Source organism: Chlorocebus sabaeus, chromosome 16, assembly GCF_047675955.1.
Source record: "Chlorocebus sabaeus isolate Y175 chromosome 16, mChlSab1.0.hap1, whole genome shotgun sequence".
Taxonomy (NCBI): Eukaryota; Metazoa; Chordata; class Mammalia; order Primates; family Cercopithecidae; genus Chlorocebus; species Chlorocebus sabaeus.
Genome location: NC_132919.1, coordinates 24,689,776 through 24,712,282, shown reverse-complemented (window position 1 = coordinate 24,712,282; position 22,507 = coordinate 24,689,776). Strand labels below are relative to the sequence as shown.

Genomic DNA, 22,507 nt, shown 5'->3' with positions numbered 1-22,507 from the left:
TTCTCCAAGTCAGGATCAGGAAATAGTGTCCCAGCACTAGCCTATATTCCCTATGCTTCCTCCCACACCACAGTTTAGGGTGACTGCCAACTTGTGGTCAAAGACCCTCACTTTCCAATCCCCACGAGGGGCTGTGCAGTGGGGAGGATAAGGCCCTCTCCTCTGACTGTCTCCTCCAAGATCCTGTTTTCTGAGGAAGGTCACTCTGGAAACTGTCGGCCTCTGCAGATGGGAACCTGGACCTTGTGGAAAGACGACGTGAAGGTCACACCTGGCAGGTACCAGCACTGGAGAGCAAACCTCATCTTTAAAAACTCACACTTTTTATTTTAAATTTATTTTTATTTTTAATTTCTATGGGTACATAGTAGGCGTATACATTTATGGGGCACATGCGATATTTTGACACAGGCATGCAATGTGTAATAATCACATCAGGGTAAATGGGGCATTCAAGCAAGGGAAATGCCAGATGCTTTTAAAACCATCAGATCTCATGAGAACACACTATCATGAGACCAGCATGGAAAAACTTCCCCATGATTCAGTTACCTTTCACTGGGTCCCTCCCATGACATGAGGATTATGGAAATTACAGTTCAAGATGAGATTTGGGTGGTAACACAGTCAAACCATATCACCTTATAAAATGAATAATGTGAAAATAGCAGTGGGCCTGAGGCCTGGCCTCTGCCGTGGGATGCCCCTTCTTGGGGAGGGCCTGGCTTCTGTGCCATGCAGAAGCCTCCCTGTGCTTCCTGTGGGCTGGGGGTGAGCCAGGTCTTCTTGGGGGAGCTGGGAACTGTGGGACAGGAGGGTCCCTGGACTGGGGTCTCCCTGTGCCTCCTTACCCCATCAGTGAAACACCAGAGGAGCCAACTCAGCAAACCTCAATGTGTGGTCTTTCCTGGTCCTGAAGGGAGGAGCATAGGTGCTCAGGGCTCCCTGAGCTCTCCTGGGGCAGAACACTGGGCAGTGGCCAGTGCTTCCCCAACATCTTCGCCATGCACAGATGCCTGTTGTACACACTTCCCTTAACCCTGCTCAACTGGAGCTCAGCCCCCGTCCCAGGACCTCTGCCTCCTCCTCCAGGGCAGGTAAAGAAAACCCAACTCCAAACCCATGGAGAATCCCCATCTTGACTGAGGCCCTGGCTGGGACTCAGCCTCTTGTCAGCCCCTTAAGGAGCTCCATCTTCCCCTGTTTCCCTGCCCCATGGGACCCTGGGCCTCTGGGAAAGAGGTGAGGGTGTCATCCACTCAGCAGGTGCCGCATGATCTTTGGGAAGGATTTGTGTAATACATGCTCCTGGTGGGATAGGAGCCTCTGGAGCTGGGCAGTATTGGGGCTGTAGAATACTGAGAAGCCCCCGAACCATCATGCATCAGAGCCCACTCCCAAGGTGTGGAGCCGTTAGCTGGAAGGACTGGGCAGTAGCAGGGGACGCTGGACCCTGAGGCCTTCCTCCCTTCCATCAGGCGACCCTACCATGTGGCCTCAGCTCTAGGGAAGTGGGCCCTAGCTGGAGGCACTGCACGGCAGCATCCTGGGTAGAGGTGCCAGGAGGGTAGGCCTGCTTTCGAGGCTGTGAGGCAGGGCAGAGGCAGGCAGTGGCCAGTGGAGGGAACGGGGTGGGTGCCAGGGGGGCTACGTGGTCATCTTCTGAACTTGGGGTGGGGCTGGGGGACATGGGATGGGCAGACACTGCCATCTCAACTTCATTGGCCCATATGTGGGCTGGGAGGACAGCTGGGTGTGTGGCTGTGTGGCCAGCTGGAAGGTAGGAGGACTCTTGGGGAAGTGACAATCACCTGTACGAAGTCAGTGCTGGAGACCTATGGCTCTGGGACACACGGGGTGGCCAGGGGGTGGCCACAGTGCCCTTTGCTGTTGGGGATGAAAGGTGTCTGCCTTGAAGTGAAAGGGTCCCTGTTCAACTCTGGGCTCCTGTGAACCCTCAGCAGGGATGTCCTGAAGGCTCCTAACAAGCTGGGATACAAGGAAGGTGCCTTGCCTGGAAGTCAGGATTGCCCAGCCAGGGTGGCTGTCCCATGGCCTGACTGTGTGAGGCCCTGGGGGCAGCTGACCACCTACCCCGCAGGGAGCGCCTCTCCTTGGCCAGCAGCTGATCCAGTGCCCAGAAGGTGTCTTCATCCGGCAGATACAGAGGAGGAGGATGGCAGTTAGACAGCTCATGTCCCTGTGGTAGCACACCTCCTGCAAGAGCCAGAGTCACCATGGAAGGATGTCACCTGAGAGAGCTGAGGCCATGTGGGAGGCCCATGTCACTGGAGAGGACAGCGGTCATCTGGGAGACTGCCTTCAGACCTTAGGGGATTTAGGGTGCAGACTCTGCACCCCTCCCCTGACCCTGGGCATGAGGACTAAGCAAGTCACACACAATTCAGTTGACAAGGGGCCTGGAGGGAGTTCTGTAGTGAGTGTCCAAACTCACATGGCCTGAATGGGCACAGGAAAGGATCATTCGTGCCTAGTCTCCTGTGCCAGGCTGGGAAGGCCACTGTGACAGGCCTGGGGCAGCACCTGTGAACTGCACCTGCCACAAGGGCAGGCGGTGGGCCACTGATCACCACACAATGGGTCCTGTCATGGCCCAGGGGCTACCTGTCAGGCACAGGAGGGTGGCTGGGTCCAGACCCCATGTGGGCAGCCCATGGAGTCGGCTCAGTGGCTCTCCCTGCCTGGAATGGTCTGGGAAATGGGGTCCAAGCAGGAGCAGCCACCTGGATGACCTCCTCCCTGTCTACTGTGCTCCTGTGAGGTTAAGGCAAAGGGGAAATTGGATCCCTGTCAGGTTTCCAATAAAAAGGCTTCCTCAGGTTGCAAACTCATTTCATGACAAGGGCCTGGCCCAGCAGGCACCTCAGCAACTTGTCAAACATGTCTCCATGTGTCTCCAGCAAGGACTATCCTGTGTGCAGCACTGCCAAGCTCCTGGTTTGGCTCAACACCAGGAGGGGAAGATCATTTCTTCTTCTGAGACATGGTGGTTGAGTCCAGGTGACATCAAGTCTGGGCCCTGACCCCTTTCCATCTTAGTGTGACCCCTTGAGACACTAACTTCTCTTCCTTGCTTGGGTGTCCACGCCAGCAGTTCTGCCTACTACATTATTACAGCCAGATCAGGATAAACTTCCTCTCACTGGAATAAATGTAATGACCACTGTTCTTTGAGCATTATTTATCTTAAATTATTGTTTTAATTAGAAATGTATTTAACTTATATTAGCCAAATTTCCTTCCAATGTAACCAAATTTCTTTTAAGTGAAAGTTAAGTATTTACATTCTGTTATCAAGAATTCTATGAATACAAAATGCTTATTTTTTCCAACTTTAGAAGAAATTGAAAATGTCTACATGCTACTAATCTGAAACTACAGGCTCTGGGTTTACATGGTGTTAACCTTTCTTCCAAATTTTAAGGAATAGGTATTTAAATGCCATGCACTTTGTTTTAAAACATATAAAATGCTTTAAGCTTTTGACCTCAAAATTTACAGTAGCACAGCTACTTTCTAATGAATAAACCACAGAATCAAAACAAAGGATTCTACAGACCAGTCTAACCAGCAATACATTTATAAACTTGTGGTTCAAATAGCAAAAACCAATTTCAATGACAAATACAGGGTATGAAAACCTCGCAAAGGTCAAGTAGGATATATTATACTTGAATGAAATTATGAGTTGAGAGTAGGAAATCTATGTTCAACCAAACAAATTAAATAATGTTTATGGGGAAATTTACTGCTAATGTTTTATTATTTGGCAAGCTATTCAGTGGAACACAAAGATATTCTTTATGAAGTTGAAAATATATTTTAAAATGTTATTGAAGTGGATTAAAAAATAATGACATTAATAACTAAAAAGTATTGAGGGATAAAGAGAGAAAAATTAATTTAGATTTTATACATATGTAAAATATATTTAAAAAGTTGTGTTTTTTGGTGGCTCGAATAAAAGGAGCAGATATTTAAATTTCATGCCTTTCATTTTAAAGTCTTGGAAATGCTTATAGCTTTCCACGCTGACATTTATAGTAACACAGCTAATCTAATCGAGTGATAACAAAATCAAAACAAGCAGAATTCTCTTGACCAATCTATTTTCTTGACTTTTATAAGTATATGTACTCTCAAAGAAACAAAGCTATTATTCATGGATTCTGTTATTTGAAAATATTTACTGATCATTTACCTTACACCAAGAGATCTCCATCTCATGGAAAAATATGTAAAGTTGCCCGGCTTCATTAAGCTGAAACACTTATAAAGGAGAAAAGAAGCAATGGAGTAGGGACATTAAAGAAGGAGTGTGGAGATAACGGCTGAGACTTCTACTTGCATACTGTGGTCGCTGTGTGGAGACTGGATTGAAAAAAGGGCAATGACAGAAACTTAAATCAGTATCAAATATGGCGATCCTATAATTTTAAGGATCCTTGAATTAAGAATGTATAATAGTTCTCATTATTTCCCCCAAGAAATCTCTGCAGTAGAGCCTTGACCCTGGAAGGGAAGCGCTACAGTTACCAAGTGGTGGGGGTGGGAAGGTGAATTTGGAAACAACATCTGGAATTACTACACTTTAAAGGTAAAGCTGGCAGGAATCCATACACATCAGATCTGAAAATATGTGTGTGTGTCTGTGTGTGTCTGTGTGTGTGTGAAACGGAGAGAGAGCAAAAGTGACAGTGAGCAAGAGAGAGAGGAGAGGGGGGAGAGAATCAGACACAGAAAGAGAGTGACAGAGCTACAGAGACAGAATTAAAAGGGGACACCAAGTATATTGAACTGAGAAACTATAAAACGGGAATTACCATTAAACAGAATGGGGAAGAGAAAGTTTGGGGAGTACCAGTGGCTCCATATAGACATACTAATTTTGAGATTCCTAACTGACATCCAAGTGGATAATCAGGGAGTGTTGGGTGTAGTGTCCAGAGTTTAGGTGTAATATGAACTATCAGGAAATGAATGACACAAAAAAGCAAAGATAAGAAAGATAAGAAGTCAAAGTCCTGAGGCTAATGGTTCTCTAACATTTAAAAAATAGTGAAGATGAAACTTGCACAGAAGGACTAGGGGTAATTATCAAAAACGTGGTGAGGGAAAGTAGGTTAAGTGTTCTGCAATTCTATCAAGAAAAGTTTCACGAAGAGGAGGTGGAGATTAACTGTGTGCAATGCTGCCGATACATAAATTAAGACAAAGGCCGAGGAGTTACAGTTCAATTTATAATTTAACAATATGGATAGCACTTATGTTTTGATATGACCAGCTTCGTTGCAGTGAGTAGGCGGAAAACCATATTGGAGTGGTGGCTGAAATTAATGTCTGATCTCGGGATTCTTAAGGAAAAATTTTATTGGACTGCAGAGGCATAAATTGGATTAGTTTTAATTCTGAAGTCAAGATGTACTCGGTAAACATATGCCCATCAATGCCTCCTCGCATTTTTTTTAGCTAGGTATTCTGTTATCTTTTAATAATATAACAATTACCTGCAAAACCTACACCCATTTTGCAGCAAACCACCATGACACATGTGTACCTATCTAATGAACCTGCATGTTCTACACATTTATTCCAGAACTTAAAGTATGTATTTTAAAAAAGGAAAAAAATGAAAAGAAAATCCAGTCAAGTGCGGTGGCTCATGACTGTAATCCCAGCACTTTGGGAGGCTGAGACGGGTGGACCATCTGAGGTCAGGAGTTTGAGAACAACCTGGCCAACATGATGAAACCCCGTCTTTACTGAAATTATAAAAATTAGCTGGGTGTGGTGGGGGACACCTGTAGTCCCAGCTGCTTCAGAGGCCAAGGCAAGAGAATCACTTGAACCTGGAAGGCAGACACTGCAGTAAGCCAAGATCACGACACAGCACTATAGCTTGGGTGACAGGGTGAGACTGTCTCAAAAAATGAAAACAAAAACAAAAACAAACACCTATTTAATTGACAAACTTTACAAAGACTGCTAGTAGAGGTTGTTGGAGAGGATGTTGTTCCACATAATATCTTATGAGTTGCCGATGGGCAAGTAAGATGGTAAAATGTCTCTGAAAAACTGACCATACCTGCTCTACTGAAATATTCAGACACCAAACACTCAGAAATTCCGTCTTGTCATTTATTTCCACAAGAAAAAACAAGAGACCTGTATTAAAATATCCATTTCTATTAAAAATAATCACACTAGGTTTCCTGAAGTTTTTTATTAGTAACTTGTTTGCAGCAGTACAACCTGTATATATTAGACAGAGTTTCACTCTTATTGCCCAGGCTGGAGTGCAATGGTGCAATCTCGGCTCATTGCCACCTCCACCTCCTGGTTTCAAGCGATTGTCCTGCCTCTGCCTCCAGAGTGGCTGGGATTACAGGCATGTGTCACCACCCTTGGCTAATTTTGTATTTTTAGTAGAGATGGGGTTTCACCATGTTGGTCAGGCTGGTCTCGAACTCCTGACCTCAGGTAATCCACCTGTCTCAGCCTCCCAAACTGCTGGGATGACAGATGTGAGCCACTGTGACTGGCCTATTTTGTATTTTTTAACCTACCACACGCTAAGAACAAATATTATATTTTAATTTCTACATTCAGTGCCTAGAACAAAACCAGCATTTTGTAGATTCCAAAGAATTATTTGTTGTATAAATGATGAATAACTTAAATAAGTATTATTTATAACATCTATATATAAACAATATATTACCTAAAAATACAGTGATAATATTAGTTGTGTATAAAATGATTTCAATCTCAGTTAAAAATATTTTTTGCATGAGTTATTGTCATATGTAGATACATTGTTTTATTTATGCAAAAATGTTTGTAACTACTATGCACATTTTTGATAATCCTTTTGGTCTTGCTGCCGTAGCAAATACTGTGCCTCTTAAGAACATGAACTTATTTTATTTCATTTTTTAGCAGATTTCTTAATGAAATATATACCGTGCTATTTTGTTTAACACATAAGCAGACACCCTGTCAGAAGCGAAGAGCCACCCACTCCACCATTAGCACCCATCCCTCTCCTAGTGTGGCTGCTGAAGGTGTTCCCTATGGCAGAGGACTTTGTGTTCAGCCTAAGCACTTTATAGCCTTTACTTTCAATTGGGTATGAGATAAAATAATTCAGCAGCAATAAAAGTCACACTTCTTAAAGTTGCAGTCTTGCCCATGCATCATGGTGTAGCAGTCTCTCTTGTGAGGTATCACCTGGAGTTCTGGATAAGTGAGAATTATCCAAAATTCTTATGATAAATACAGATAAATTGGCACAACTCAAGATTTAAGAAATAAAAATTTCCAAGAGAAGAAACCCAGGAATATGCTTTGAAAATGTCTCCCTCAGGTGATTCTGATGTGATATGTGGTCCAGGTTTAAAATCCAAGGAAAATTACCTTCCCTGACCTCCAGTTGGCCCTTATGACCAGATGTCCCTCTTCCCCTTTCTCATTGTGCTCACTCTCTTTCTGCACCTTTGCTCTATTCTCCCTCCACTTCTCATCCAGATGCCAAGCCCTCCTCCATCAATTGTCCTAAAACTCAAATGGTCAGTTGCATCTAAACTTCCCTCTGTCCCATGGACAAGTTATGCAGGCAAATGCAGAATTTAAGCTTGGACCAAGCTGAATCAAGAGCTGCAATTAAAGATTTCTCTAAGCCCAGAGGGGACCAGCAAATACTTATAGAAGATTTTGGATTTCCTTTGAGTGCACCAGGCTCTGGGTTACCTGATGCTATAAACCAAATGTTATTGTCCCCCTCAAGTTCAAGTGTTGAAATCTAATTCCCTATGTGATAATATTTGGAGGTAGGGCCTTGGGGGATGATTAGATCATGAAGGCAGGGACCACAGGAGTGGGATAAGTAGCCCTTATCAAAGGCACCATAGAGAACTCCCTCACCCCTTGTGTCATGTGAGGACATAGTAGAAACATGGCTGTCTATGAACCAGAAGCAAGCCCACACCAGACTGGAATCTGCTGACCACTTCATCTTCAGGACTGAGAGAAATACATTTGTTTATAAGCTTCCTCATCTATGGCATTCTGTTTTAACCCCAGATTAGCTAAAAACACCAACATATCAACTTGTACACCAAATTTTGGAAACGGATGCTAAAACTATGATGGCAAAAGGTGATTGATCTGCCTGAGAAATGAACCTACTTGATCCCTCTTTCCAAAAAGCTGGAGGGAGAGTCAACACAAGCAAAAGTAGGTCAAAGTCTTCTAAAAGCCATACCTGAAGGGTTTTCAGTATCACTTGATCAAATGGTAATTTAATCACACAAAGAACCACAACAAAACCCACAACTAGTAGAGGTTTTCAACATCGCCTCAAAAACACCATCTACAGTATTAGGGAGTGAAAGAAGTCATGGAAGTTTCAAAAAGTCAAACTTTATTTCAATGTTATTGTAGAAACTTGAAATTCATAGTTGCGCTATGGATAAATCCTTGGGCAGGTGGAGGCATGGAGATTCTGGGGTGTAGCTGCTGAGTTTAAAAGCTTCCTTTGGAGAGGCTCCCTGGCCTCCTCACCCCCTGTCCTCCTGTCAAGAAGAGCCCATCCTGGGCAGCACATTATAGGCAAATGACCCAGACCTCCAGCTGAGGGCAAACCTCCATGTGTGGAGGAGGAGGCCGCCTCTGGGAGCAGGAGGACCTGCTGGAACCCCTGCTCACAGACTCCTTTTCCTGCTCTCCTACAGGCAGGCAAATACCCCCAGCAGCAGTAGCAGCAGACCCTTCAGCAGCTGGGCTGCTGCTCTGCTGAATGAGACAAGTCTCTCTCCAGTGAGGCAGAGGAGCCCAGGTTGCACACCCTGGTCTCTGCCTCCATGGTTTCTACTGAGCCCCGGACTGGAAGCAGTGAGGGAGCTGCTGGCTGGGGCTATGCTGGTCACCCCCTCTCTGTCACCTCTAGCTCCAGCCACACTTTCAGCTCAAGAGCGGAGGCTGGTGGCTCTACAGCAGGTGCTATGAAGTCAGGCAGCTCCTCACTGGGCTGCTCCTGGGCAATCCCATGCCAGGGGCAGGAGGGCTCTGGAGCTGCCTCTAGCTCAAGCACTGTCCCTGGAGGGGTCCTTCCCCTGGTGCTGGCACTGGCTCAACAGCTGGCACTGGAAATAGCTGTATTTCTGCACCTGAAGCAGGAGCTGAAAAAGGAGAAAGGTCACCAATATCACTCACTTTCCCCCGGAATTTCTAAACATGAAAACAACCCCACCGAATTTAAAGGAATTTCAGCCTGAAAACATCAACCCTGGAAAGCCTTCCAGACTGCAGGTGACTTCACCATGTGCCTGTGTCTCAATGAGCTCCAGAGGCTCCAGCTGGACAAGGACAATGTGCAGATGTGGCACTGGTGGGATCACTGGTGAGGCCTGGCCTGGTAGCTCCATCGGGGGCCTTGGTGTCCATCTAGGACCTGCTGTCTACCTGGTGACTCCTGTCCTGTGGTAGGTAACTGGGGGGGCTTCTGCCACATGGCCAGAGGCATCTGGGGTGAGGGATGAGCCTACATGGGCATCGTCGTAAAAGAAAGTCTCACTCCTGCCATTCCTGAAGCAGCAGCCTCGAGATGTGGGGATGCAGCGCAGGAACATCTTGTTCTCATGAGCGTCTCCCACCAAGTGAGCTGGTTACAGGGCTGACCCTAGGATGTGGGTGCCTGGTTACCAGAATAATTCTTCTTCTTCTTCTTTTTTTTTTTTTTTTAGATAGAGTCTCATTCTGTTGCCCAGGCTGGAGTGCAGTGGCACGATCTTGGCTCACTGCAACCTCCGCCTCCTGGGTTCAATTAATTCTCCTGCCTCAATCTCCTGAGTAGCTGGGATTACAAGCACGAGGCTTGTACCACCACACCCGGCTAGTTATTCTTTTATTTTTAGTAGAGATGGGGGTTTTACCATGTTGGTCAGGCTGGTCTCGAACTCCTGACCTCATGATCTGCCCACCTCGGCCTCCCAAAGTGCTGGGATTACAGGTGTGAGCCACCGTACCTGGCCTGGTTACCAGATTTCTAAGTTCCATTAGGATCTGTCACCAAGGAAGTGAGGTTTCTTCTTTAAGGTTCCATCCCCTCAGCCTCCTCCTTCCAGAAGACCTACTCAGGACCCCACTGGGCTGCTGACTGCTCACCCTCCCCAGAGGTCAACTCCTTACCTGTACGCAGTTATGTTTCCCCAGGGCCTCTTGGACACCTGTACCTGATGTTCACCAGGGGCCTAGGAATCCACTTGGGGCCTGGGATCCTACACGGGCCTAATGTTACCCTGCAGACTGGGTAGCCACCTGGGGACTGTGGTTGACCTGCAGGCTGATGTCCACTTGGGGACTGGGTATTCACCTGGGGCCTGATGTGCACCTGGGGCCAAATGTTCCCCTCAGGGTGAATTCTACCTCGGGTCTGTATGTCCACCTGGGGCCTGATGTCTGCTTTAGATCTATGTCCCACTGGGGCCTTATGTTCACCAGGGACTTGTATCTAGCTGTGGCCTGATGACCTACTGCATCCTGTTGTTCACCTAAGGCCTGGTGTCTTCCTGGGGCCTGGTGATCACCTGGGAGCTGGATATCAACCTGGGGCCTGGGTGTCCACTTAAGGCCTGATATGTGCCTGGGCCCTGATTGTCCACCTGGGGACTGGGTGTCCACTTTGGGTCTGATGTCCACTTGAAGTTAGGTATCTCCCTAAGGCATGGTGTCTACCTGTGTTCTGATGTCCACATGAGTCTGGGGTTCAGCTGAGGCCTGCTGTACGTCTGGGAACTTGATGTCCATTTGAGGCCTGATGTCTACCTGGTGACTGCCATCCTATTGAGGCTGATGTCCACCTGGGAATGGTCTATCCATGGAAACAGTATGTCCACCTGGGGCTGGATGTCTCCCAGGGGCTAGAAGTCCACCTGTGGCCCCGTATCCACCTAGGGCCTGATGTCCACCTGGGGCACAGTGTTCACCTGAGACCCAGGTGTTTACATAGGGCGTGATGTTCAGCTGGTGCCTAGATGCCCACCGGGGGCCTTGTGTTAACCTGGGGCCTGGTATCCAGCTGGGTCCTAATGACCACATGGGTTGAATTATTCACCTAGAGTGTGGTGTTCACTTAGGGCTTGAGTGTCAGCCTTGGACCTGGTGTCCACCTGGGACTTGGGTATCAAACTAGAGGTTGGTGTCCAGTTGAGACATCATGTGCACCTGGGGTCTGAGTTTGCATGAGGCCAAATGACCAATGGGGGCCTAAATGTCAACCTGGTGTCTGAAATTCACTGGGAGCCTGGGTATCCACCTGGGGCCTGATGTTCATCTGGGACTAGGTGTCAATATGTGGCCTGATGTAAACCTCTAGTTCAGTGTCCACCTTGGGCCTGATGTCCACTAGGGGAGTGATGTTCACCTTTGACCTGATATCCGCCTGGAAACCATGTATTCAATCGTGGCCTGATGGTCACCTGGGGTTGAATGTCCAACTGTGGTCAGATGTGCACCTGGAACCTGGGCATCCACCTGGGGCCTGATGTTCAGCTGGAGCCTGGAGTTCACCTGGGGCATGAGGTCTACCTGAAGCTTGATGTTCATCTGGGTGCTGGATGTTCACCTGGGGCCTGATATCCATCTGGGACCCAAGGACACTTCTCAGGCCTGATGTCCACAAGTTGGCCTGGTATTCATCTGGTGCCTTGGTGTTAATCTGTGGCCTAATGTACTCCTGGGTTCTAGTGTCTTCTTGGGACCTGAGGTCTACCAGGATCCTGGTATCCACCTGGGGCCAGGTATCCACCTAGGGCCTGATATTCACCTGAGGACTAGGAATCCACTTGATAACTGATGCCCATCTGGGTCCTGATGTTAACCTTGGAACTGGGGAACCACCTGAAGCTGGATGTCCACTTAGGGCATAAGGGGCATAAGTGTCTATCTGGGGTCTTGTGTTCACACGGGGCCTGATGTCAACCTTGAGCCTAGGTATTCACCAGGGGACTAGTGTCCAGCCGTTCACTTGCGGCCTGGTGTCAACTTGAAGCAAGGTTGTCAACCTAGGACCTGATGTCCAGTCCAGTGTCCACCTTGGGCCTGTTTCCTACCTGGGGCCTGTGTGTCCACATAGACCCTGGTGTCATTTTGGGGCCTAGGTATTTACCTGGGGCCTGGATATTCATTGGTACATCATGTCTACTGGGGTTTTTGTGTCAATCTGAGCTTTGATATCCACCTAGGGATTGGGTATCTACCTAGGGCCTGGTGTTTACATGGGGCCTGTAACACCAGATTCCAGATGAACTCAGATGTACACCTGAGGCCTGATGTCCACCTGAGTTCTGAGAGTTCACACAGGGCCTGCTGTTATCTTGGGACCTAAGTATTTACCTAGGGCCTGGGTATCTACCTGGGGCCTGACTTCCAACCAGTTCTTGTGTCGACATGGGGTCTGATGTCCACTTTGGGCCTAGGTAACCTCCTGATGACTAATGTCCACATGGTTCCTGAGGACAACCTGAGACCTGGTATTGATTTAGAGCCTGGTATCCACCTGGGGTCCAGGTGTCCACCTGAGACCTGATGTACACCTGGTATGTAGGAATCCACCTGGGGCCTAGTGTCCACCTTGAGTGTGTGTATCCAACTGAGTGCTGGTGTTCACCTGGAGTCCAGTGTATACCTGGGGCTTGATGTACACATGGGGCCTGGGCATCCACCTAGGACCCGATGTTCAGATAAGGGCTGGAGTTCTCCTGTCCTGGTGTCCACATGGAGCCTGGGTGTACACCTGGATCCTGATGTCCCATGTGGATGGGCCCAACGTACACCTGGGCCCCAGTAGTCATCAGATACTAGGAAACTCTCAAGCCCCAGGTGCACATAAAGCTCCAAGTGGCCACCTAGGCCATAGGGTGATATGCAGGGTCCAGGTGGACACTGAGTACAAGAGGAACACCAGGCCCCAGGTGAACACCAAGCCTCAGGTGTCTACCTAGTCCTCAAGTGGACACCAGGCACTAGATTGACACACAGGTACCAGGTGGATATCAGGCCCCAGGTGAACACCAGGCCCCAGGTGGTTGGGTTACATATACCATAGGTGGCCATCAGGTCCCAGGTCTATATCCACTCCCCAGATGAACATCAGGATCCAGGTGGATACCCACGTCAGAAGTGAACACCAGGTTCCAAATGAACATTGGGCTCCAAGTGAACACACAGGCCCCAGTTCAATACCAGCCTCAGGTAGATATCAGGAACCAGGGGGACCCCAGGCCAAATGTGCATGCCTAGTCTCTTGGAATACATCATGTTCAAGGTGGACACCCAGACTCCAGGTAGACATTTGGTGCCAGGTGGACATCTGGCTGCAAGTGGGCATCAGTCCCCAGGTGGATACCCAGTCTACAGGTGTAAATCAGGCCCCAGTTAAACACTTGACTAAAAGTGTGCATCAAGACCCAGCTTGACGCTCAGGCTTCAGGGGCACACTTGACCCAAAGTGTACACCCGTGCCCAGGTGGACATCAGGCCCAAGGTGTACACCAGACCCCAAGTGGACATCAGGTTCCAGGTTGACACTAGTCTCTAGGTAGATCCTTAAGCCCCAGTTGGTCATCAGGCCCAAGGTGGATACCTTGACCCCAGGGGGTCACCAGGTTGCAGGCAGGTCCCAGGTGGACACTAGGCCCTAGGTTAACACAAGGTCTGAGAGGGTTTCAGCCCCCATGTGGGCTTTAGTCATAAGGACATTACCTAGGCCCTAAGTGGACATCAGGCCCCAGGTTGACACAATGAACCAGGTAGAAGTCAGGCTCTAAGTAGAAACCCAGGCCCTAGGTAAATACTTCAGTCCCAAGTCAACATCAGGCCCTTTGTGGACACCCAGACTCCAGGTAGACATCAGGCCCCAGGTGAACACTCAACTCAAGGTGGTCATCAGGCCCCAGGTTGACACATAGACCTCAGGTAGACAGCAAGCATAGGTGAACTTCAGGCTCCAGATGAACATCAGGCTCCAGGAAGAAATCTATGCCCCAATTAAACACCAAGTCTTAGGTAGATATCAGGCCTCAAATGGATGTCAAAGCCGCAGATGCATATAAGGTCTCAGAGAAACACCAGGCCCCAGGTAGACATTAGACCCTAGGTGGATACTCAGGCCACAAGTGACCATCTGTCCCCAGGCGGACATCCATCCCAAGGTGGACATCAGGCCAGAGATGTACACCCAGGCCCCAGGAGAACTACAGGCCCCTGGAGGACACTCAAGCACCAGGAGGACACCCAGTCTCTAGGTAACGACAAGGCCCCAAGTGGACATGATGTTCCAGATGGATATGAGGCCCCAAGTGAATACTAGGCACAAGTGTACATCACGCCCCAAGAGGACCCCAGGTCTCAGGTGCACACCAGGCCCCAGGGGAACACCGGGCCCTAGGTAAGCATGCAGTCCCAGGTGGACAGCAGATGCCAGGAGGACATCAGGACCCAGTTGGTCATCAAACCACAGCTGAACACCAGTTCCACATGAACACGTCTTCAGGTGGGCACCTAGTCCTCTCATGTGCATCAGGTACCAGGATGACACACAGGCACCAGCTGAACTCTGGGCCTCAGCTGAACATCAGATCCCAGGTGGTCACCCAGGCCCTAGGTGAACACCAGGTTTTAGGTGGACACCAGGTCCTAGGTGAATGTCTGTGCTCCTGGTGAACCTCAGGCCCCAGTGGACACTCAGGCCCTTTATAGACATCTGGCTCCATGTGCACTCCCAGGGTCCAGGTATACATGAGGCCTCAGAGGAACACCAGTCCTCAGTCACCTAAGACTGAATTCCCCTAGGGCTGGAGACTGAGTATTCACCTGGGGCCTAGGAATCTACCTGGGGCCGGATGTCCATCTGGGGCCTGATGTCTACTCAGGTTCAGATGTCCACCTAGGGTGGGGTGTTTTTCTGGGACCCAGAGTCCACCTGAAATCTTGGTATCAACCTGGGGCCTACGTGTCCACTTGGAGCCTGATGTGCACCTGAAGCCTGAGTTTTCCCCTAGGATCTGATGAGCACCTGGGGCCCAAGTTTCCATCTGAAACATCAGGCTCTACATATACATCTGGGCCCCAGGTATACACTAGACACCAAAAGAACTCCAGACCCTATCTTAACATGGGGTCCTAGGTGGATGCCCAGGCCTCATGTCTACATTAGGCCCCAGGTAGACACGACTCCAGGTGGGCATCAGGCCTGATATAGTTGGACTCTCTGTCTCCACCCAAATCTCATGTTGAATTGTAATCCTCACATGTTGAAGGAGGGGCCTGGTGGGAGGTGATTGAATCATGGGGGCAGACTTCTCACTTGCTGTTCTCGTGGTAGAGTTCTTACAAGATCTGGTTATCTGAAAGTGTGTAGCACTTCCCCATTCTCTCTGCATCCTCCTCCCCCGTGGTAAAAAGGGCTTGCTTCCTCTTGGCCTTACATCATGATTGTAAGTTTGCCAAGCCCTCCCAGTCATGCTCCATATTAAGCCTGCAGAACTGCCAGTCATTTAAAACTGCTTTTCCTCACAAATTGCCAAGTATCATGTAGTTTTTTATAACAGTGTGGACTAATACAGGCCTTAGGATAATAACCATGTTGCAGGCCATAGGTGGACATCTGGCTGCAGCTGGACACTCTTCCCCAGGTGGATACCTAGGCTCAAGATTGACATTAGTCCCCAGGTAAACAACAAGCCCCAGGTAAACACCTGTGCCACAGGTAGACATCAGGCCTCAGGCTGACACTCAGCACAAGCTCCACATTAGGCTCCAGGTGGACACCCAGACTCCAGGTGGATACTGGGCCCCAGGGGTGCACCAGATTCCTGGTAGGCATAAGGCCCCAGGAGGACACTAGAATCCAGGTGTACGTAAAGCCACCGGTTGACACCAAGCCCTCAGATGAACACCAGGCCAACTGGTGGACATTAAGCACATGAGAATACTTGGGCACCAGGTGGGTATCAGGCCCCAGGTGAACATCAAACTTCAGGTGGACATCATTCTCCATGTAGACCCTAGCCCCAGCTAAGCATCAGGCTCCAGGTGGAAGCCCAGACTCCAGGTGCACTTCTGGCCACAGTTGAACATCTGTCCCCAGGTGAACATCAGACTACGGATGGATAGCAAGTCCCCAGGTGGACATCAGGTCAAAAGGGAATATAAGTCTCTAGGAAGATATCTGGCCCCAGATAGATACTGAACTAGCGGTTTACATCAGGCCCCAGGTTGACAGCAAGGCCCAGGTAAACAGCAGACCCCAGGTGAAGACCAGGCCCAGGTGGATACTGAACTAGAGGTTTACATCAGACCCCAGGTTGACATTCAGTCCCCAGGTGATCATGACACCTTAACTGGACACCAAGTCCTCAGGTTGATACTCAAGTCCCAGGTGGACACCAGGTCAAAGATGGACACAAGACCTAAGGTTGACACTCAAGCCCCAAGTGGACACCAGGCCCTAGGTGAATATTATGACCCAGGGGATCATTAGGACCCAGCTGCATACCAGTCCCCAGGTTTACACGAAGCTCCCAGTGGGTTCCTAAGCTCTAGTTGGACATGAGGTCTCCAGTAGACACCCAGGACTAAGGTGGACATCAAGCATCAGATGGACATCTGGCCGCAGATGAACATCAAGCCTCACATGGATACTTAGTCCCCAGGTAAACATCAGGCCCCAGTTTGACATCAGTTTCTGGGTAGATCCCTAAGCCCCAGGTGGATATCCAGTCTCCAGCTGAACATCAGTTTCCACGTGGATGCCCAGGCCCTAGGTGGATAACAGGTCCCAGGTGAACACAAGGCCCCAGGTAGACATCAGGCACCAGGTGGACACTGAGACCCTCAGAGGACATCTGTCCTCAGGTTGACATCCCTCTCAAGGTGTACATTAGGCAACAGATGTACACCCAGGTCCAAGGCAGACAGGAGTCCCCAGTAAAATTCAACGCCCCCAAGAGGACACTCAAGCCCTAGTTGGATGCCCAGACCTCAGGTAACTGTAAGGCCCCAGGTAGATATCAGATTCCAGATGAATATTAGGCTCCACCAGGTAGACACCAGGCCCTAGGTGCACCCCCCAGCCTTCAGGTGCACACTAGGCCCCCAGTGAACACCAGCTTCCAGCTTCCAGGTAAGCACCTAGTCCAAGGTAGACACCATGACCCAGGTGGACATTAGGCCACAGCTGAACACCAATCTCGAGTGAACACCAGATCCCAGGTGGGTACCTAGTCTCCAGGTGGATATCAGTCCCCAGGTGGACACCCAGCCCCCTGATGAACATCAAGCTTCAGGTGGACATCATGCCTCAGGTGAACTCCAGGTCCCAGCCCAGCTGAACATCAGGCCCCATGTGGATGCCTAGGTTCCAGGTGCACATCTGGTCACAGTTGGACATTTGGCCCCAGGTGAACATCACGCCATGGGTGGATAAACAGTCTGCAGGTGGACATCAGGTCAAAGGTGAACATCAGTCCTCAGGTGGACATCAGGCTCCAGGTTGACATCAAGCCCAAGGTGGACACTGGACTAGAGGTTTACATCAGGCCCCAGGTTGACACCCAGGCTCAGGTGAACATTAGGCCCCAGGAAGAAACCAGGACCCAGGTGGATACCTAGGCCCCTAGTAAACCTCAGATTCTAGGTTGACATTCAGACCCCCAGTAGTCATTTGGCCCCATGTATACACTCAGGGGCCAGGTTCACATGATGTCTTAACTGCACACCAAGGCGCCAGTTTGACACCCAAGTCCTAGGTGGGTGCCCAGGTCCAAGGTTACACTCGGGCCCCAAGTGGACACCAGGCCCTAGGTGAATAATACAACCCAGTGGTCATTAGGACCCAGATGGATACCAGTCCCCAGGTTAACAGGAAGCCCCTAGTGGGCACCTAGTCCCCAGCTGGGCATCAGACCTAATGTGGTCACCCAGGATCAAGATGGACATCTGGTCACAGGTGGACATCAAGCCTAGTGTGGATACCTTGTCCCCCGGTGGTCGAGAGGCCTCAGTTCAACACCAGTCCCTGGGTGGATACCTTGGCTCCAGGTGGAAATCCAGTCTTCAGCTGAACATCAGACTCCAGGTGAACACCAGGTCTTAGGTGGACATTAGTCTCCTGGTGGACATCAGGTACCAGTGGACATCCATGCCACAGGTGGACACTCAGGGTCCAGATGGGCATCAGGCCCCATTTGGACATTGAGGCCACAGGTGGATATCAGGTCTCAGGTGAACCCTAGGTTCCACATAGACATCAGGCCTTAGGTTGACACTCAAACCCCAAGTGGACTGCTGCAGCCAAGCAGAAAACACACCCCCATCTGGAGATCTAAGATACAGGTGTACAACAAGCCCCAGACTGGCATCCAGGCCCCAGGGGAACAATATTCCCCAGGTGGACTCCATACCCCAGGTGAACAGCAGTCAACAGTTTGGCACCAAGTACCTAAGTCAACACAAAGCCTTAGGTGATTACCAGGCCACAGGTAGTCAGCAGTTTCCAGCTGTAGAACAGTCCCCAGGTGGATGCCTAGGCCCCAGGTGGACACTAGACCCCAGATTAACAAAAAAAAAAACAAGTAAAAAATCAGGCTCCAAATGGACAAACAAGCCCCAGCTACATATACAAGTCTCAAGCTGACACCAGGCCCTATTTGGACTCCCAAGCCCTTGGTGGACTTTAAGCCCCAGGTGAACACTGAACTCTAGGAGGACTTCAGGCCCCAGTTGACTACCTGTCCCCAGGGGGACACCAGGCATAGATGAACTTCAGGCACCAGCTATACATCAGGTTCCAGGCAAATGTCCAGGCCCCAGGTGGATATCAAGCCTCAGATGAACACCAGGCCCCAGGGAGACATCACGCACCAGGTGGACACTCAGGCCCCTACTGAATATCCATCCCCAGGTGGACATCAGGCCATGGATGTACACTTAGGCCTAAGGCAGACACCAGACCCCAGGGAATCTCCAGGACCCATGAGGACACTCAGACCCCAACTGGACATATTGGTCCTAGATAAATACAAGGCCCCAGGTAGCTATCATGCTCCAGTGAACACCGGAGCCCAGGTGGGTACCTAGTCCCCAGGTGTGCATCAGGCAGAAGGTTGACCCAGTCCCCAGCTGAACTCTGGGCCCCAGCTGAACATCAGAACCCAGATGGTCACCCAGGTTCCAGGTGAACACATGGTCTTAGGTGGACATCAGGCCCCACATGAACACCCAAGCCCAGGCAGATACCAGGTCTGAGGTGCACACCAAGCCTCAGGTGGACATCTGGCTCCAGATGGCCATAGGTGGATAACTAAGCCTCTGGTGAATATCAGGCCCCAGGTGGACACCAGGCCCTAGGTGAACATCTAGCCCCAGGGGGACATCCAGCCCCTGGTGGACATCAGGGTTCACACAGATAAATGGTTTTCAGATGGACACCAGACCTCAGGAGGATCCCAGTCACTGGGAAGACATCAGGCCCCAGGTGGAAAATGGGCTCAAAGTGTGTATCAGGCCTCGAGTTGATAGCCAGGCCCCAAGTTGTCCACCCAGGTGGCCAGCAGGTGCCTGTGTGTCAATCTAGTGCCTGATGTCCACCTGAGGACTATGTACACACCTGGGGTTTAGTGTTCACCCCAGGCCTGGTGTTCATCTTGTGCCCAGTGTTCTTCTGGAACCTGGGTATCAAACTGGTGCTTGAGTTTCTACTTGTAGGCTTATATGCACTTGGGGCCTAAGTTTTTCTTTTTCCTAGAACCTGATGACTACCAGGGGCCCAGGTGGACACCAGGCCAGGAGAACTCCAGATCTTATCTGAACATTAGGCCCCAGGTGGATGCCAGGGCCCCATGGGTTTGTTCATCACAGCCCAGGAAGTCACTGGACTCCAGGTGGACATCAGCCCTCAGGTTGATACACACAAGGTGGCCATGAGGCTCCAGCTGAATATGAGGCTCTAGGTTAATACCAGGCCTCAGATGGTCCTCAGGAGCCATGTGGACATCAGTCACTGGGAGGATACCTAGGGCCAAAGTGGACATCAGGTCCCCAGATGGACACCCAGGCCATAGGTAAATACTTAAGTCCCAAGCTGACACCAGGCCCTATGTAAACATTCAGGCTCCAGGTGGACATTAGTCCTTAGGTGGAAACTGGACTCCAGGTGGACATCAGGCCCCTGGTTGACACCCAGGTCCCCGGTGAACACCACGCAAAGGTCCTGGCTGAACTTCAGGCCCTGGCTGAACATAATGTTCCAGGCAAATGTCCCAGCCCCAGGAGAATACCAGGTCTTAGATGGACATCAGGCCACATGTGGATGCCCAGATCCCGGGTGGATATCAGGCCTCAGGCGAACACAAGGCCCTAGGTAGACATGAGGTGCCAGATGTACACTCAGGCCTTGTATTCGTCTGTTCTCACACTGCTAATAAAGACATACCTGAGACTGGGTAATTTATATTTTAAAAGAGTCTTAATTGACTCACAGTTCCACATGGCTGAGAAGGCTTCACAATCACAGGTGAAAGCAAATGAGGATCAGAGTCATGTCTTACATGGCAGCAGGGAAAAGAGCTTGTGAAGGGGAACTCCACTTTATAAAAACCATCAGCTCTCATGAGACTTATTCACTACCACGAGAACAGCATGAGAAAGACCTGCCCCCATGATTCAATTACCTCCCACTGGGTCCCTCCCATGTCACAGGGAAGTTATAGGAGCTAAAGTTTAAGACGAGAACTGGGTGATGACACAGCCAAATCATACCGTTCATCCCCGGCCCCTCCCAAATCTCATGTCCTTACATTTCAAAACAAATCATGCCTCTCAACATTTTCCAAAGTCTTATCTCATTTCAGCATTAACTCAAAAGTCCAAGTCCATAGTCTAAAATAAGGCAGGTGCTTTCCACCTATGACCCTGTGAAACCAAAAGCAAGTTAGTTACTTCCTAGATACAGTAGGGGTACAGCTGTTCCAAAAGAGAGAAATTGGCCAAAACCAAGGGGCTACAGGCTCCATGCAAGTCTAAAATCCTGTAGGGTAGTCAAATCTTTTTTTTTTTTTTTTTAATACTTTAAGTTCTAGGGTACATGTGCACAACATGAAGGTTACATATGTATACATGTGCAATGTTGGTGTGCTGCACCCATTAACTCATCATTTACATTAGGTGTATCTCCTAATGCTATCCCTCCCCACTTCCCCCACCCCAAGACAGGTCCCAGTGTGTGATGTTCCCCTTCCTGTGTCCAAGTGTTCTCATTGTTCAATTCCCATCTATGAGTGAGAACATGCCGTGTTTGGCTTTTTTTGGCCTTGTGATAGTTTGCTGAGAATGATGGTTTCCAGCTTCATCCATGTCCCTACAAAGGACATGAACTCATAATTTTTTATGGCTGCATAGTATTCCATAGTGTATATGTACCACTTTTTCGTAATCCGGTCTATCATTGATGGACATTTGGGTTGATTCCAAGTCTTTGCTATTGTGAATAGTGTCACAATGAACATACGTGTGCATGTGTTTTTATAGCAGCATGATTTATAATCCTTTGGGTATATACCCAATAATGGGATGGCTGAGTCAAATGGTATTTCTAGTTCTAGATCCTTGAGGAATCACCACACTGTCTTCCACAACAGTTGAACTAGTTTACAGTCCCACCAACAGTGTAAAAGTGTTCCTATTTCTCCACAGCCTCTCCAGCACCTGTTGTTTCCTGAATGTTTAATGATCGCCATTCTAACTGGTGTGAGATGGTATCTCATTGTAGTTTTGATTCGCGTTTCTCTGCTGGCCGGCGATGATGAGCATTTTTTCATATGTCTGTTGGCTGCATAAATGTCTTCTTTTGAGAAGTGTCTCTTCATATCCTTTGCCCACTTTTTGATGGGGTTGTTTGTTTTTTCTTGTAAATTTATTTGAGTTCTTTGTAGATTCTGGATATTAGCCCTTTGTCAGATGAGTAGATGGCAAACATTTTCTCCCATTCTGTAGGTTGCCTGTTGACTCTGATGGTAGTTTCTTTTGCTGTGCAGAAGCTCTTTAGTTTAATTAGGTCCCACTCTTCCATTCTGGTTTTTGTTGCCATTGCTTTTGGTATTTTAGACATGAAGTTCTTGCCCATGTCTTAAAGCTCCAAAATGATTTTCTTTGACTTCATGTCTCACATCCAGGACATGCTCATGCAAGAGGTGGGTCCCCATGGTCTTGAGCAGCTCTGCCCCTGTGGCTTTGCAGGGCACAGCTGCCCCTCCTGGCTGATTTCGTGGGCTGGTGTTGAGTGACTGGCTTTTCTAGGCACACAGAGCAAGCTGTCAGTGGATCTACCATTCTGGGGTTTGGAGGATGGTGGCCATCTTCTCACAGCTCCACTAAGCAGTGCCCCAGTGGGGACTCTGTGTGGGGGCTCGCATCTCACATTTTCCTTCTA

At 49.2% G+C, this 22,507-nt stretch overlaps 1 pseudogene; it reads right to left on the bottom strand.

The window, feature by feature from the left end:
- Positions 1-8,483: 8,483 nt before the first annotated feature.
- LOC140708714 (uncharacterized) lies at positions 8,484-16,078 on the bottom strand (annotated as a pseudogene).
- Between the last annotated feature and the right edge of the window lie 6,429 nt (positions 16,079-22,507).